Source organism: Pleurodeles waltl, chromosome 10 (assembly GCF_031143425.1).
Source record: "Pleurodeles waltl isolate 20211129_DDA chromosome 10, aPleWal1.hap1.20221129, whole genome shotgun sequence".
In the NCBI taxonomy this organism is placed as follows: Eukaryota; Metazoa; Chordata; class Amphibia; order Caudata; family Salamandridae; genus Pleurodeles; species Pleurodeles waltl.
Genome location: NC_090449.1, coordinates 22,173,084 through 22,186,737, shown reverse-complemented (window position 1 = coordinate 22,186,737; position 13,654 = coordinate 22,173,084).

The following is a 13,654-nucleotide window of genomic DNA, read 5'->3' as shown; positions in this document are numbered from 1 at the left end:
ACTAGCTCTTGTAAAAGAAGGCTGGGAGAGACCTCTTCATGAGCCTAAACAAGATATAGTGGACTATGTACTAGGCCTACATTCCAGGATGGCAGAGTACATGGAAAAGGCAAGTAAAAAACCTTGAGGCCAGCCAACAACTCCAGAAGATGTGGTATGACCAAAAGGCTGCTATGGTGGAATTTCAGCCAGGGCAGAAAGTCTGGGTTCTGGAGCCTGTGGCTCCCAGAGCACTTCAGGACAGATGGAGTGGCCCTTACCCAGTGCTAGAGAGAAAGAGTCAGGTCACCTACCTGGTAGACCTAGGCACTAGCAGGACCCCCAAAAGGGTGATCCATGAGAACCGCCTCAAACTCTTTCATGACAGGGCAGATGTGAACCTGTTGATGGTTACAGATGAGGACAAGGAAGGCGAGAGTGAACCTCTCCCTGATCTCCTCTCCACTGGCCCTAAAGATGGCTCAGTGGATGGAGTGATCTATTCAGACACCCTCTCTGGCCAACAGCAAGCTGACTGTAGGAAAGTCTTACAACAGTTTGCTGAGCTCTTTTCCCTAACCCCTGGTCAGACACCTGTGTACCCATAATGTGGACACAGGGGACAGCATGCCTGTCAAGAACAACATTTTCAGACAGTCTGACCAAGTTAAGGAAAGCATCAAAGTGGAAGTCCACAAAATGCTGGAATTGGGAGTCATTGAGCACTCTGACAGCCTCTGGGCTAGCCCAGTGGTCTTAGTCCCCAAACCTCACACCAAAGATGGAAAGAGAGATGAGGTTTTGTGTGGACTACAGAGGACTCAATTCTGTCACCAAGACAGATGCCCATCTCATTCGAAGGGCAGATGAATTAATTGACAAACTAGGTGCTGCCTAATACCCGAGTACCTTTGTCTTGACAGCAGGGTACTGGCAAATCAAAATGGCACCAGGAGCAAAAGAAAAGACAGCATTCTCCACACCTGATGGGCATCAGTTTACTGTAATGCCCTTTGGCTTAAAGAATGCCCCTGCCACCTTCCAAAGGTTGGTGAATCAAGTCCTTGCTGGCTTGGAGTCCTTAGTGCAGCTCATCTTGATGATATTGCTGTCTCTAGCTCCAGCTGGCAGGATCACCTGGTCCACCTGAAGAAGGTTTTGCAGGCCCTGCAAGCAGCAGGCCTCTCTATCAAGGCATCCAAATGTCAGATAGGGCAGGGAACTGTGGTTTACTTGGGACACCTTGTAGGCGGAGGCCAAGTTCAGCCACTCCAACCCAAGATCCAGACTATTCTGGAATGGGTAGCTCTAAAAACCCAGACTCAAGTCAGGGCATTCCTTGGCTTGACTGGCTACTACCGGAGGTTTGTGAAGGGATATGGATCAATAGTGACACCCCTCATAGAACTTACCTCCAAGAAAATGCCTAAGAAGGTAAACTGAACTCCAGTGCAGGAGCGACCCCCAGGTGGCCCTCTTCCTAGCCCAGGTGGTGGCTACCCCGAGGAGCCCCCCCCCCCGCATCACTGAAGAGACCCCCAGGTTTCCCATTGATCTCTAATGCAAACCTGATGCCTGTTTGCACTCTGCACCCGGCTGCCCCTGTGGGTGTACTTTTTGTGCTTGCTTGCGTCCCCCCTGGTGCCCTACAAAACCCCCCGGTCTGCTCTCCAAAGTCACAGGTACTTACCTGCTGGCAGACTGGAACCAGTGCACCCCTATTTCCATTGAAGCCTATGTGTTTTGGGCACCACTTTGACCTCTGAACCTGACCGGCCCTGAGCTGCTGGTGTGGTAACTTTGGGGTTGCCTTGAATCCCCAATGGTGGGCTACCTTGGACCCAACTTTGAACCCTGTAGGTGGTTTACTTACCTGTGAACCTAACAAATACTTACCTCCCCCAGGAACTGTTGATTTTTGCACTGTGTCCAATATTAAAATAGCTTATTGCCATGTTTGCCAAAACTGTACATGCTATTGTGACGATTCAAAGTTCCTAAGATACCCGAGTTAAATACCTTTCATTTAAAGTAATTGTTTGTAAACCTTGAACGTATGGTTCTTAAAATAAACTAAGAAAATATATTTTTCTATATAAAAACCTATTGGCCTGGAATTGTCTTTGAGTGTGTGTTCCTCATTTATTGCCTGTGTGTGTACAGCAAATGCTTAACACTACCCTCTGATAAGCCTACTGCTCGACCACACTACCACAAAATAGAGCATTAGAATTATCTCTTTTGCCACTATCTTACCTCTAAGGGGAACCCTTGGACTCTATGCACACTATTTCTTACTTTGAAATAGTATATACAGAGCCTACTTCCTACAAAAATTATCTAATTTTGTCACTATCTTACCTCTAAGGGGAACCCTTGGACTGTGCACACTATCTCTCACTTTGAGGTAGTATATACACAGAGCCAACTTCCTACAATGTGCGACTTAGAAAATGTACCCACTTGAGTGGTCCTCATTAAATATAGTGCTTTTATTAAATGAATATAAATTGAAGTGTGTGCATTAACAAAAATTGTGGTAGTGTCATATTAATGATTTTACTTTATGTATTTGCTTATTAATTGCAGGCCTTAAGTTAGCGAGGTTTGGGCCTAGTCTGCATAGCCTCATATTGAGCTGCAATTTTTTAAATAAATTGTGGGAATGTATGTCCAGAGAAATCAATGCTTTTACTGTTCACACTGTGTTGACCAAAAGTTAGCAGATGTCTAACTTTCTCACGAGAACTACCTGCTAGAATGTCTTGTAGTAGAAATCGTTGCTTTGTATAGTTTGATGTGTGAGACAGCGATGTTCCCAGGAGCTAAAAATTGATGCACTAACTGGAGAACGGATTGCTACAAAAGGTTACCGGACAAATCGGACGATGGAAACAGGAGAAGTGGAGCCAATCATCGACATGTGAAAGGCAGTTTAGATAATTCTTAGATTTGGGTTCTTATTTCTATTGGACTAATTGTAAACGTACAATTTCCTGACCAATGTCAAGGTAGGCAGTTCCTTAGGACATTCTAATGGCCCGATTACACAGAGAAGGGCTCATTCTATTCTGTTGGAGGAGCTAAGTAGTTCCCGAGGACTTCATTTCTATCTTTAACTTTATTACTTAAGTTTTCTAATGCTGACCTCTTAGACATTGCTTCTTAAATGGTTCAGATTGTTTAGAGTCCCCATGTCTGAACCACTACCTTTCACTGCCCGATGCTGATCAAACTGATGTCCAACTGATAAAGCTAATCACAGCTTGCTGATTGATATGAGAAGAGGTATAATGCTATTCTTGTTTAAAGTTTTGTTCTTTGTTTCTAGGTACCAAGCACTATTTTAATAGAGCCATAGCTAGATGTTTTTCCAGATTAGAATAGCATGTTTGGGCTTCATGCAAAACAATTTTAGTCAAAGTTAAACATGCTATTTTAATCAGAAAGCTAGTTAAGCAGACCCAGAAATGTTAAATTGTAATTAACAAAGTTGATGTTGATCACTTGCTGAATCTAGATGTATGTAATTTGTTGTGCAGTTATTCTTTATCTTAATTTGTACTGTGACTCTTAAATGCTCAACTGTCAATGCGTTAGCTAAATTGAGATTCTTTAGATTTGGTCAAGCAGTGTTTATGTATGTTTGCCACTTGGGTTTTGAGATCAACTAACGTGAAATTAGCATTGTTAATATTGGGAAATAAACTTTAACTTTTACATAAAAGGTGTGGCTATTTGTGGCCAAACTGTTGAGCGTGTGGTAAGATCACCGACTCCAAAAAGTATTTTATGATGTTTGATTGGAATGATGTAATTGCATTGTATTTGAGACTTATGGTGGAATCACTAAGCTTAGCCAAAAGGCCTATCAAACCTCTAATGCGCCCACTTATAAATTAACAATAAAAGACCGAATAAGGACAGACTCGCTAACAATGTTACGAAAGAAACACATTTTTGCCAATGTGCGCAACTAGTAAGAGGATGGTAGGAAGAAAGAGGTAGCTCACTTATCGGAAAGTGTTTTTATAGACCTGCTTTGCCTGCTGCTACGTCCCCTGGAGGAGAGACCAGATAGTGTTGCCTAAAGGTGTGCCTATTCTTCCAGGTAGCTGCTCTGCAAATGTCCCGGAGTGGCACACCAGCAAACAGTGCAGTTGAGGTTGATATTCTGGTAGAGTGAGCATGCACCGAAGTCTGTAGTGGCATTCCTGCTGCTTGGTGACAGAAGTGAATTGCAGCAGATATTCATCTAGCTATAATCTGTTTGGAAAAGAATTGCCCTTTACATGGTGCACCGTAAGCCATAAATGACTAGTTAGATTTACAAAAGCGCTTGGTCTTGTCTATTTGGAACTTGATGCATCTCTAATGTCCAAAGAATGAAGAGCCCTTTCGGCCGGTGTTGAAGGGTTTGGAGAAAAAAAAAAAAAGTCTTTAAGATCAGAGGCTCAATGAGGTGAAAGTCCAAAGGGACTTTAGTGATAAACATTGGATTTTAGCAAAGGATTACTCTGTCCTCCCTAAATTGTTGGAAGGGATCTTGAATAGTGAAGGCTTGGATCTCACAGACCCGTCTAGCAGAAGTCAGGGCTACCAGAAGAGCAACTTTCCAGGACAGGTACTTTAAATTCGCTCTGTGAATGGGCTCAAATGGGTGTTTTATGAGCAGTGATGGCACGGTGTTCAGATGCCCAGATGGAAGAGGTCTGACTCAAGGTAAAACCCCAACGAGGCCTTTTAGGAACAGTTCGATTACCCTGGAGGACCATAATTAGGGAGACCTGGGTGATCGTTTGAAGCAAGATATGGCCCCAAGGTGAATTCTGATGGATGCATGACCTAAACCCAAGTGTGCCAATTTCTAAAATTTATGGTAAAATTACTGTTGCGGAGATGACAGGATGTATCTGCTCCTGTTGACACCATAAACAAAATCTCTTCTACTTGTGAGAATAAGTTCTGTTCGTATTGTCCGCTCTGGACCTGGAAAGTATCTACATTCTGGAGAGCTGTTTATAAGGCCGAATTCATTGTGTTTGGCATCCAGGCCAATAATTGAAGAGACTCAAGTTCTGGGGGCAGAACTTGGCCCTTGCTCCTTGTCAGGAGATAAGGTGAGACTTTCAATCAGATGTGAGGTTACGGACAGTAGCTCTGGAAACCAGTGTTGGCGAGGCCACATTGGAGCTATTGGTATTATTCTGCAAAGTTATATCTTCAGCTTCATGAGAACCTTTGGAATGAGGGGAAAGGATGGAAAGGCGTAAGCAAAGACTCTGGACCATGGCATAGAAAATGGATTATGCCACGATTCCGGATGTTGATGGCAGCTTGCAAAGAATCGGTATTTGGAGTTCTGGGGGTTTGCAAAGAGGTCACGATATGGTTTGCCCCACTGAGAATATTTGGTTGACTGTCTCCCCATCCAGTTCCCACTTGTGGCAAGAGGACCTTAGTCTACTGAGCGTCTGCCATCTCATTTTGCTTTCCTGGGGCATGCTCTGTTCGCAGATGCACTCTAGTTTGGATGGCCTACTTCCAGTTGCCCTGTGACTCTTGAGAGAGAAGTGACCTTGTACCCCCTTGTTTATGTATTGCATCATTGTTATATTGTCCATTCATATGAGAACTGCTGAGTTTATCTCGGGTAGGAAAGCTTACAAAGCCAGATGTACTGGCTTGAGCAGATTAATGTGACAGCACGGATGAGGCTTCTGCCACTTGCTGCTGACTTGGTCTTGAAAGTATGCTCCCCATTCCTCCTGGGAAGAGTCTGTGGTAATCACCAAGGTAGAGGGCTGAGCAAGGAATAAAAGAAGGACAGAGGTGTCTTCAGCATCCACCACAGTAGGGGTCGATCGTGGCTGGAGTGAATTTGATTATTTCAAACAAACCTGTCACTTGTATCCACTGGAGGTCTAGGTCTTCCTGGAAGGTCGAAATTCTTAAACGGCAGAACAGATCTAGAAGAATGCATATCATCATCCCTAAAAGTGATTTGTAGAGGTGTACTGAAAGACTTTTCTCTGAACAGACTTAGCCAATGATATGAGCCTTATTTGTCTTTCTGACGTGGGGCAGGCTTTGTTTATTGTATCTAGTGTTGCACCCAAAAAGGTTATAGTTCTTGACGGTTGTGGGTTTGCCTTTTTTCAATTCAGAATGAGACCTAGCTCACTGAACAGGGCTGTGCAGACATCTGTTGATTTCTGTGCTGCTTGAGTGGAAGTGCCTTGAAGCTCAAATTGTCTAAGTGTGGGAACACCTGGTGTTTTTGTTTCCCTAACAAGACTGTTACAGAAACCAGACACTTTGTAAATATCCTGGGGACTGACTTCAGATCAAGAGGAAAGACTCTGAACTGGTAGAGGCTGCCAGCTACTGTGAACCTTCAGAATCTTCTGTGGGAAGGATGGATGGGGGTGTGACAATATGCATCCTGCAGGTCGAGAGCTGACAATCTTTTGTTTAGTTGTAGGAGATTATCTTGTAATGTTATCATGCAGAAGGATTGTTTGTTTTAGATGTGTTGAGATCAGAGGTTGAAGATAGGCCACCATTCCTTCCACATTTTTGCAAATCAGGAAGAAACTGGAATACAATCCCTTTCCTTGTTCTGAAAGAGAGACTATTGCTACTTTTCAGAGCATGGTATTGACCCCTAAATTGAGCCGATGGAGATGTTTGGGGATGGAGGCGTGCAGTGGGTTTGATGGTAGGATCTGAATAAATTCAGGAGGTGTGGCCGATTTGAACCAGGTCTCGGACCCATTGGCCTGATGTTATCTTGCCAAAATTGGATGTACTGGGATATTCTTCCTCTTAGTCTGAGTGGTGAGGTTCAAGGTAGCTTGAACCTGCAACCGGTCATTGCCGGCACCCAGCGTAATTTTCCTGGTGTGTTGCTCTTTCCCCTAGGGACAGGTCTGTTGTAGGCTGCTTGAGGTGGTGGTCTCTGGGAATATTGCAGACAAAACTGTTGGGAGGTAGATGTGTAGGAGGGATATCAGTATTACTGATAACCTCCCCTATATGATGGCATTCTCTTCCTCTGGCCCCACCAAAGGGCAACTTTTGAACTGGAGTCCCCAGTGATGATTCTGTATCAGTGTCCGTTTTAATTGTTTGTAGGGCCTTGTCGACATGCTTGTTGAAAAGGGCTTCTCCGCTTAAGGGAAGCTCTAAAATGTTTTTTTGCACTTCAGACTTAAAGTAGCCTTGAGCCAGCCTTGCCTTCTGAGCACAGCAGAACCTGCAAGTTGCCTAATTGCAGTGTTGCAATATCCATGGAACAGTCTATGGCCTCTACTCATGTGCCTCCCCATTTGCAACATTTTTTTGCCTCCATCTTAGCCCCTTCTGGAAGTTGATCTATATATGGGGCAATGTCAGCCCATAGCTGCGATATATCTTCCCAAAACAGCCAGAGGATTTGCTGCCATGTTAGTGGCGACATTGATGAAAAAAGGCTTACTAATATTATCCAAGTGTCTTGCCTCCTTGTCTGCGGCACAGAGATCCAATGGAGGGGTTCTTAGATTGTCGTTGGGCTGCTTGCATAATTACAGAGTCCGGCTTTGGATGGGCAATTAGACAAGCTGGGACTTCCCTGGATTTATGTTTTTTGTTAAGGCGCGGAAGAATGAAAATGTCACTTACCCAGTGTACATCTGTTCGTGGCATCAGTCGCAGTAGATTCGCATGTTCTGCAATAGCTCGCCATCTGGTGTTGGGCCGGAGTGTTACAAGTTGTTTTTCTTCGAAGAAGTCTTTCGAGTCACGGGACCGAGTGACTCCTCCTTTTGTCTCCATTGCGCATGGGCGTCGACTCCATCTTCGATTGTTTTTCCCCGCAGAGGGTGAGGTAGGAGTTGAATTGTAGTAATAGTGCCCATGCAATGGAGTGACTAAGTATGCACCTATTTAAGGTTGAGATGATACATATATAAATAATTGAAGGTAACTTCCAAACTGTTACAGGCTCCCGGGGAGGCGGGTGGGCACATGCGAATCTACTGCGACTGATGCCACGAACAGATGTACACTGGGTAAGTGACATTTTCAGTTCGATGGCATCTGTCGCTGTAGATACGCATGTTCTGCATAGACTAGTAAGCAGTTATTTCCCCAAAAGCGGTGGATCAGCCTGAAGTAGTGTGAAATAATGTTCTTAATACGGCTTGACCTACTGTGGCTTGTTGTGCGGATAACACGTCTACACAGTAGTGCTTGGTGAATGTGTGAGGCGTAGACCATGTGGCTGCCTTACATATTTCTTGCATTGGGATGTTTCCTAGAAAGGCCATGGTAGCACCTTTCTTTCTGGTTGAGTGTGCCCTTGGTGTAATGGGCAGCTGTCGTTTAGCTTTAAGGTAGCAGATTTGGATGCATTTAACTATCCATCTGGCTATACCTTGTTTTGATATTGGGTTTCCTGCATGAGGTTTTTGAAATGCAATAAATAGTTGTTTAGTCTTTCTGATGTTTTTTGTTCTGTCAATGTAATACATCAATGCTCTTTTGACATCTAATGTATGTAGTGCCCTTTCAGCTACGGTATCTGGCTGTGGGAAGAACACTGGAAGTTCCACTGTTTGATTCAGATGGAACGGTGAAATAACCTTTGGCAAAAATTTAGGATTGGTCCTTAGGACGACTTTATTTTTGTGTAGTTGTATAAAAGGTTCCTGTATTGTAAACGCCTGAATCTTGCTTACTCTTCTTAGGGAAGTAATGGCGATGAGAAATGCCACCTTCCAGGTTAGGAACTGTATGTCGCAGGAGTGCATGGGTTCAAAAGGCGGACCCATAAGTCTAGTTAGGACAACATTTAGGTTCCATGAAGGAACAGGTGGTGTTCTTGGTGGTATAATTCTCCTAAGGCCCTCCATGAATGCTTTAATGACTGGTATCTTATATAGTGAAGTTGAATAGGTAGTCTGCAGGTATGCAGATATTGCTGCAAGGTGTATTTTAATGGAAGAGAAAGCCAGGTTAGATTTTTGTAAGTGAAGCAAGTAACCCACTACATGTTCTGGAGTTGTGTGTAATGGTTGTATTTGATTAATATGGCAGTAGCAAACAAACCTCTTCCATTTACTTGCATAGCAGTGCCTGGTGGATGGCCTTCTAGCTTGTTTTATGACTTCCATACATTCTTGGGTAAGTTGTAAGTGCCCGAATTCTAGGATTTCAGGAGCCAGATTGCTAGATTCAGCGATGCTGGATCTGGGTGTCTGATCTTTTGGTTGTGCTGTGTCAACAGATCTGGCCTGTTGGGCAATTTGATGCAGGGTACTACTGATGGGCAAGGCAACCCTGGTACACAACGCTGCTAGACCTAAGTTGGTGCTATCAATATGAGTTTGAGTTTGCTTTGACTGAGTTTGTTTACCAGGTAAGGAAGGAGAGGGAGAGGAGGAAAAGCGTAAGCAAATATCCCTGACCAGTTCATCCATAGGGCATTGCCTTGGGATTGTTCGTGTGGGTATCTGGATGCGAAGTTTTGGCATTTTGCGTTCTCCCTTGTCGCAAACAAGTCTATCTGAGGTGTTCCCCAGAGTTTGAAATAAGTGTTCAGAATTTGGGGGTGAATCTCCCATTCGTGGACCTGTTGGTGATCTCGAGAGAGATTGTCTGCGAGTTGATTTTGGATCCCTGGTATAAATTGTGCTATTAGGCGAATTTGGTTGTGAATTGCCCAACGCCAAATCTTTTGTGCTAGCAGGCTTAACTGCGTGGAGTGCGTCCCCCCCTGCTTGTTTAGATAATACATTGTTGTCATGTTGTCTGTTTTGACGAGAATGTATTTGTGAACTATTATTGGTTGGAAAGCTTTTAGTGCTTGAAAAACTGCTAGAAGTTCTAGGTGATTGATATGCAGTTTTGATTGATGTACGTTCCATTGTCCTTGTATGCTGTGTTGATCGAGGTGTGCTCCCCACCCTGTCATGGAAGCATCTGTTGTTATTACGTATTGTGGCACTGGGTCTTGGAAAGGCCGCCCCTTGTTTAAATTTATGTTGTTCCACCACAGAAACGAGAGGTAAGTTTGGCGGTCTATTAACACCAGATCTAGAAGGTGACCCTGTGCTTGAGACCACTGTGATGCTAGGCATTGTTGTAAGGGCCTCATGTGCAGTCTTGCGTTTGGGACAATGGCTATGCATGAAGACATCATGCCTAGGAGTTGTAATGCCATCTTTGCTTGTATCTTTTGTGTTGGATACATGCGTTGTATGATGGTGTTGAAATTTAGAATTCTTTGTGGACTTGGAGTGGCTACTCCCTTTGATGTGTCTATTATGGCTCCTAGGTATTGTTGTACCTTGCGCGGCAGAATGTTGGATTTTGTAAAGTTGACGGTGAACCCGAGTTTGAAGAGGGTTTGTATGATCTGATTTGTGTGATTTGAGCACTCTATGAACGAATGGGCTTTGATTAGCCAGTCGTCCAAATATGGGAACACATGTATTTGCTGCCTTCTTATGTGTGCAGCGACTACCGCTAGGCATTTGGTAAAGACTCTTGGTGCGGTTGTTAATCCGAAAGGCAGAACCTTGAATTGGTAATGTATTCCTTTGAATACAAACCTTAGGTATTTCCTGTGCGATGGGTGTATTGGTATATGGAAATAAGCGTCCTTGAGGTCTAAAGTTGCCATGTAGTCGTGTAGTTTTAGCAATGGCAATACTTCTTGTAGTGTGACCATGTGGAAGTGGTCCGATCTGATGAAAGTGTTCACTACTCCGAGGTCTAGGATTGGTCTCAGCGTTTTGTCCTTCTTTGGTATCAGAAAGTACAGTGAGTAAACTCCTGTGTTTAGTTGTGTGTTTGGCACTAATTCGATTGCATTCTTTTGCAATAGTGCCTGCACTTCTATCTCCAGGAGATTGGAATGGTGTGTTGTTAAATTTTGTGCTTTTGGTGGTATGTTTGGAGGGAATTGTAGAAATTCTATGCAATAACCATGCTGGATAATTGCTAGAACCCAAGTGTCTGTAGTGATTTCCTCCCATGCTTTGTAATAATGACCTATTCTTCCCCCCACTGGTGTTGTGTGGAGGGGGTGAGTGACATGTGAGTCACTGTTTAGTAGTAGGGGTTTTGGGGCTTTGAAATCTTCCTCTATTTCTAGGGAATTGCCCTCCTCTATATTGTCCCCGAAAACCTCCTCTATACTGTCCCTGGTAACTGGACGGTGTTGCTTGTGAGGTACTGGCTTGTGTGCTCTGACCCCGAAACCCCCCTCGAAAGGGCGTTTTACGGAATGTGCTGTAATTCCCTCTGCTCTGCGGGGAGTAGAGTGCGCCCATGGCTTTGGCAGTGTCCGTATCTTTTTTGAGTTTCTCAATCGCTGTGTCCACTTCTGGACCGAACAGTTCTTTTTCATTAAAAGGCATATTGAGAACTGCTTGTTGAATCTCTGGTTTAAATCCAGACGTTCGGAGCCATGCATGCCTTCTGATAGTTACAGATGTATTAATTGTCCGTGCAGCTGTATCTGCAGCGTCCATGGAGGAGCGGATCTGGTTGTTGGAAATGGCCTGTCCCTCCTCAACCACTTGTTTTGCCCTATTTTGTAAGTCCTTGGGCAGATGTTCAATGAGATGTTGCATCTCGTCCCAGTGGGCTCTGTCATAGCGCGCAAGTAGTGCCTGGGAGTTCGCGATGCGCCACTGGTTTGCAGCTTGTGCTGCGACTCTTACCAGCTGCATCGAACTTGCGGCTTTCTTTATCTGGGGGTGGTGCATCTCCAGATGTGTGAGAGTTGGCCCTCTTCCTAGCTGCTCCTACAACGACAGAGTCTGGTGGCAGCTGTGTAGTGATGAAAGCCGGGTCTGTAGGAGGCGCCTTATACTTTTTTTCCACCCTTGGTGTGATTGCCCTACTTTTGACCGGCTCCTTAAAGATGTCTTTTGCGTGCCGGAGCATACCAGGGAGCATAGGCAGGCTTTGGTACGAGCTGTGGGTGGAGGAGAGTGTGTTGAATAAAAAATCATCCTCGACCTGTTCTGAGTGGAGGCTTACGTTGTGAAATTGTGCTGCTCTAGCCACCACTTGAGAATACGCGGTGCTGTCCTCTGGTGGAGATGGCTTCGTAGGGTATGCCTCCGGACTATTATCTGACACTGGGGCGTCGTATAGGTCCCATGCGTCCTGATCTTGGTCACCCTGGCTCATGGTGGTGTGAGCTGGGGAGAGTGATGGAGTTTGTGCTGGTGAGACGTTAATCACGGGCTGAGGAGAGGGTGGTGGGGTAACTCTTTTCACCACTTTTGGTTGTGGTGTCTGTTCAGTCTGGAACTCCAACCTTCTCTTTCTCCTAATAGGGGGAAGGGTGCTTATTTTTCCTGTCCCCTGCTGTATGAAGATACGCTTTTGCGTATGGTCCACATCAGTTGCTTGTAGCTCTTCCTCAAACCTATGCTTTTGCATTTGGGAGGTTAGCGAGTGCTCTTCTGTATAAGAGCCTGGAGCTGGGTCGCTTGCAGTTTGTTTCGGCATCGAAACCTTGTCTGCGTGTTTTTTCGGCTCCGAGGTGACTTTTTTCTTTTTCGGGGCCGAAACCTCTCGGCGTCGATCTGCTTCGGTGCCGCTGTCTCGGCGTCGAGCCGTGTCCACACCGGCATCTCGGTGTCGAGGCTTGTCTTCAGCACTTTCTCGGTCCCGAGAAGGCTGCGTGCCGGTGTCTCGACCGGAGTCGGACGACCTCGGCACTGTTTGGGCCTTTTTCGGTGCCGACGGTCGGTCACCGAATTTATGGGTGGAGCCATGGCCGGATGGCAGTGGCGTCCCCTGGGCCTTGTAAATGTGTCTTTGTGTGGTTTTCGACGTCTTACTCACGGTTTGTGTATCGTCGAATCCTTCGGAGTCTGAGTCTTGGATCGAGAAGGTACCTTCCTCTTCCTGTTCCTCGAACTCCTGTTGGGCTGTCGGTGCGGACGCCATCTGAAGTCTTCTGGCTCGACGGTCTCGGAGTGTTTTTCGGGACCGGAACGCACGACAGGCCTCGCAGGTGTCTTCGCTGTGCTCAGGTGACAGGCACAGGTTGCAGACCAAGTGTTGGTCTGTGTAGGGGTATTTATTGTGGCATTTGGGGCAGAAACGGAACGGGGTCCGTTCCATCGGCGTTCTTCAGCACGCGGTCGAGCCGACCAGGCCCCGACGGGGGATCGAAAAACTACCCTGAAGGGCACCGGAGCTCTTCGATCTTCGATGCGGTGTGGAATCTAAGTACACCGATCCCGAACGCAACAATACCGATGAAAATCTTCCGAAATTAGCTAATTTTCCGTTCCGAAACTCGGAGCGACAGGAACACGTCCGAACCCGATGGCGGAAAAAAAACAATCGAAGATGGAGTCGACGCCCATGCGCAATGGAGACAAAAGGAGGAGTCACTCGGTCCCGTGACTCGAAAGACTTCTTCGAAGAAAAACAACTTGTAACACTCCGGCCCAACACCAGATGGCGAGCTATTGCAGAACATGCGTATCTACAGCGACAGATGCCATCGAACCTGCTGTTATTGCAGCCAGGTACTTCATTACTTTTAAGACTTAATCCCAAGCATAGAGTAAGGCACATGCCCGTTGTGAACTTTCTGGAATGTCTCCATAAAATCATTTAAAAAAACAGTCCCTCTGCTTAGTGTGCATGTAGAGTG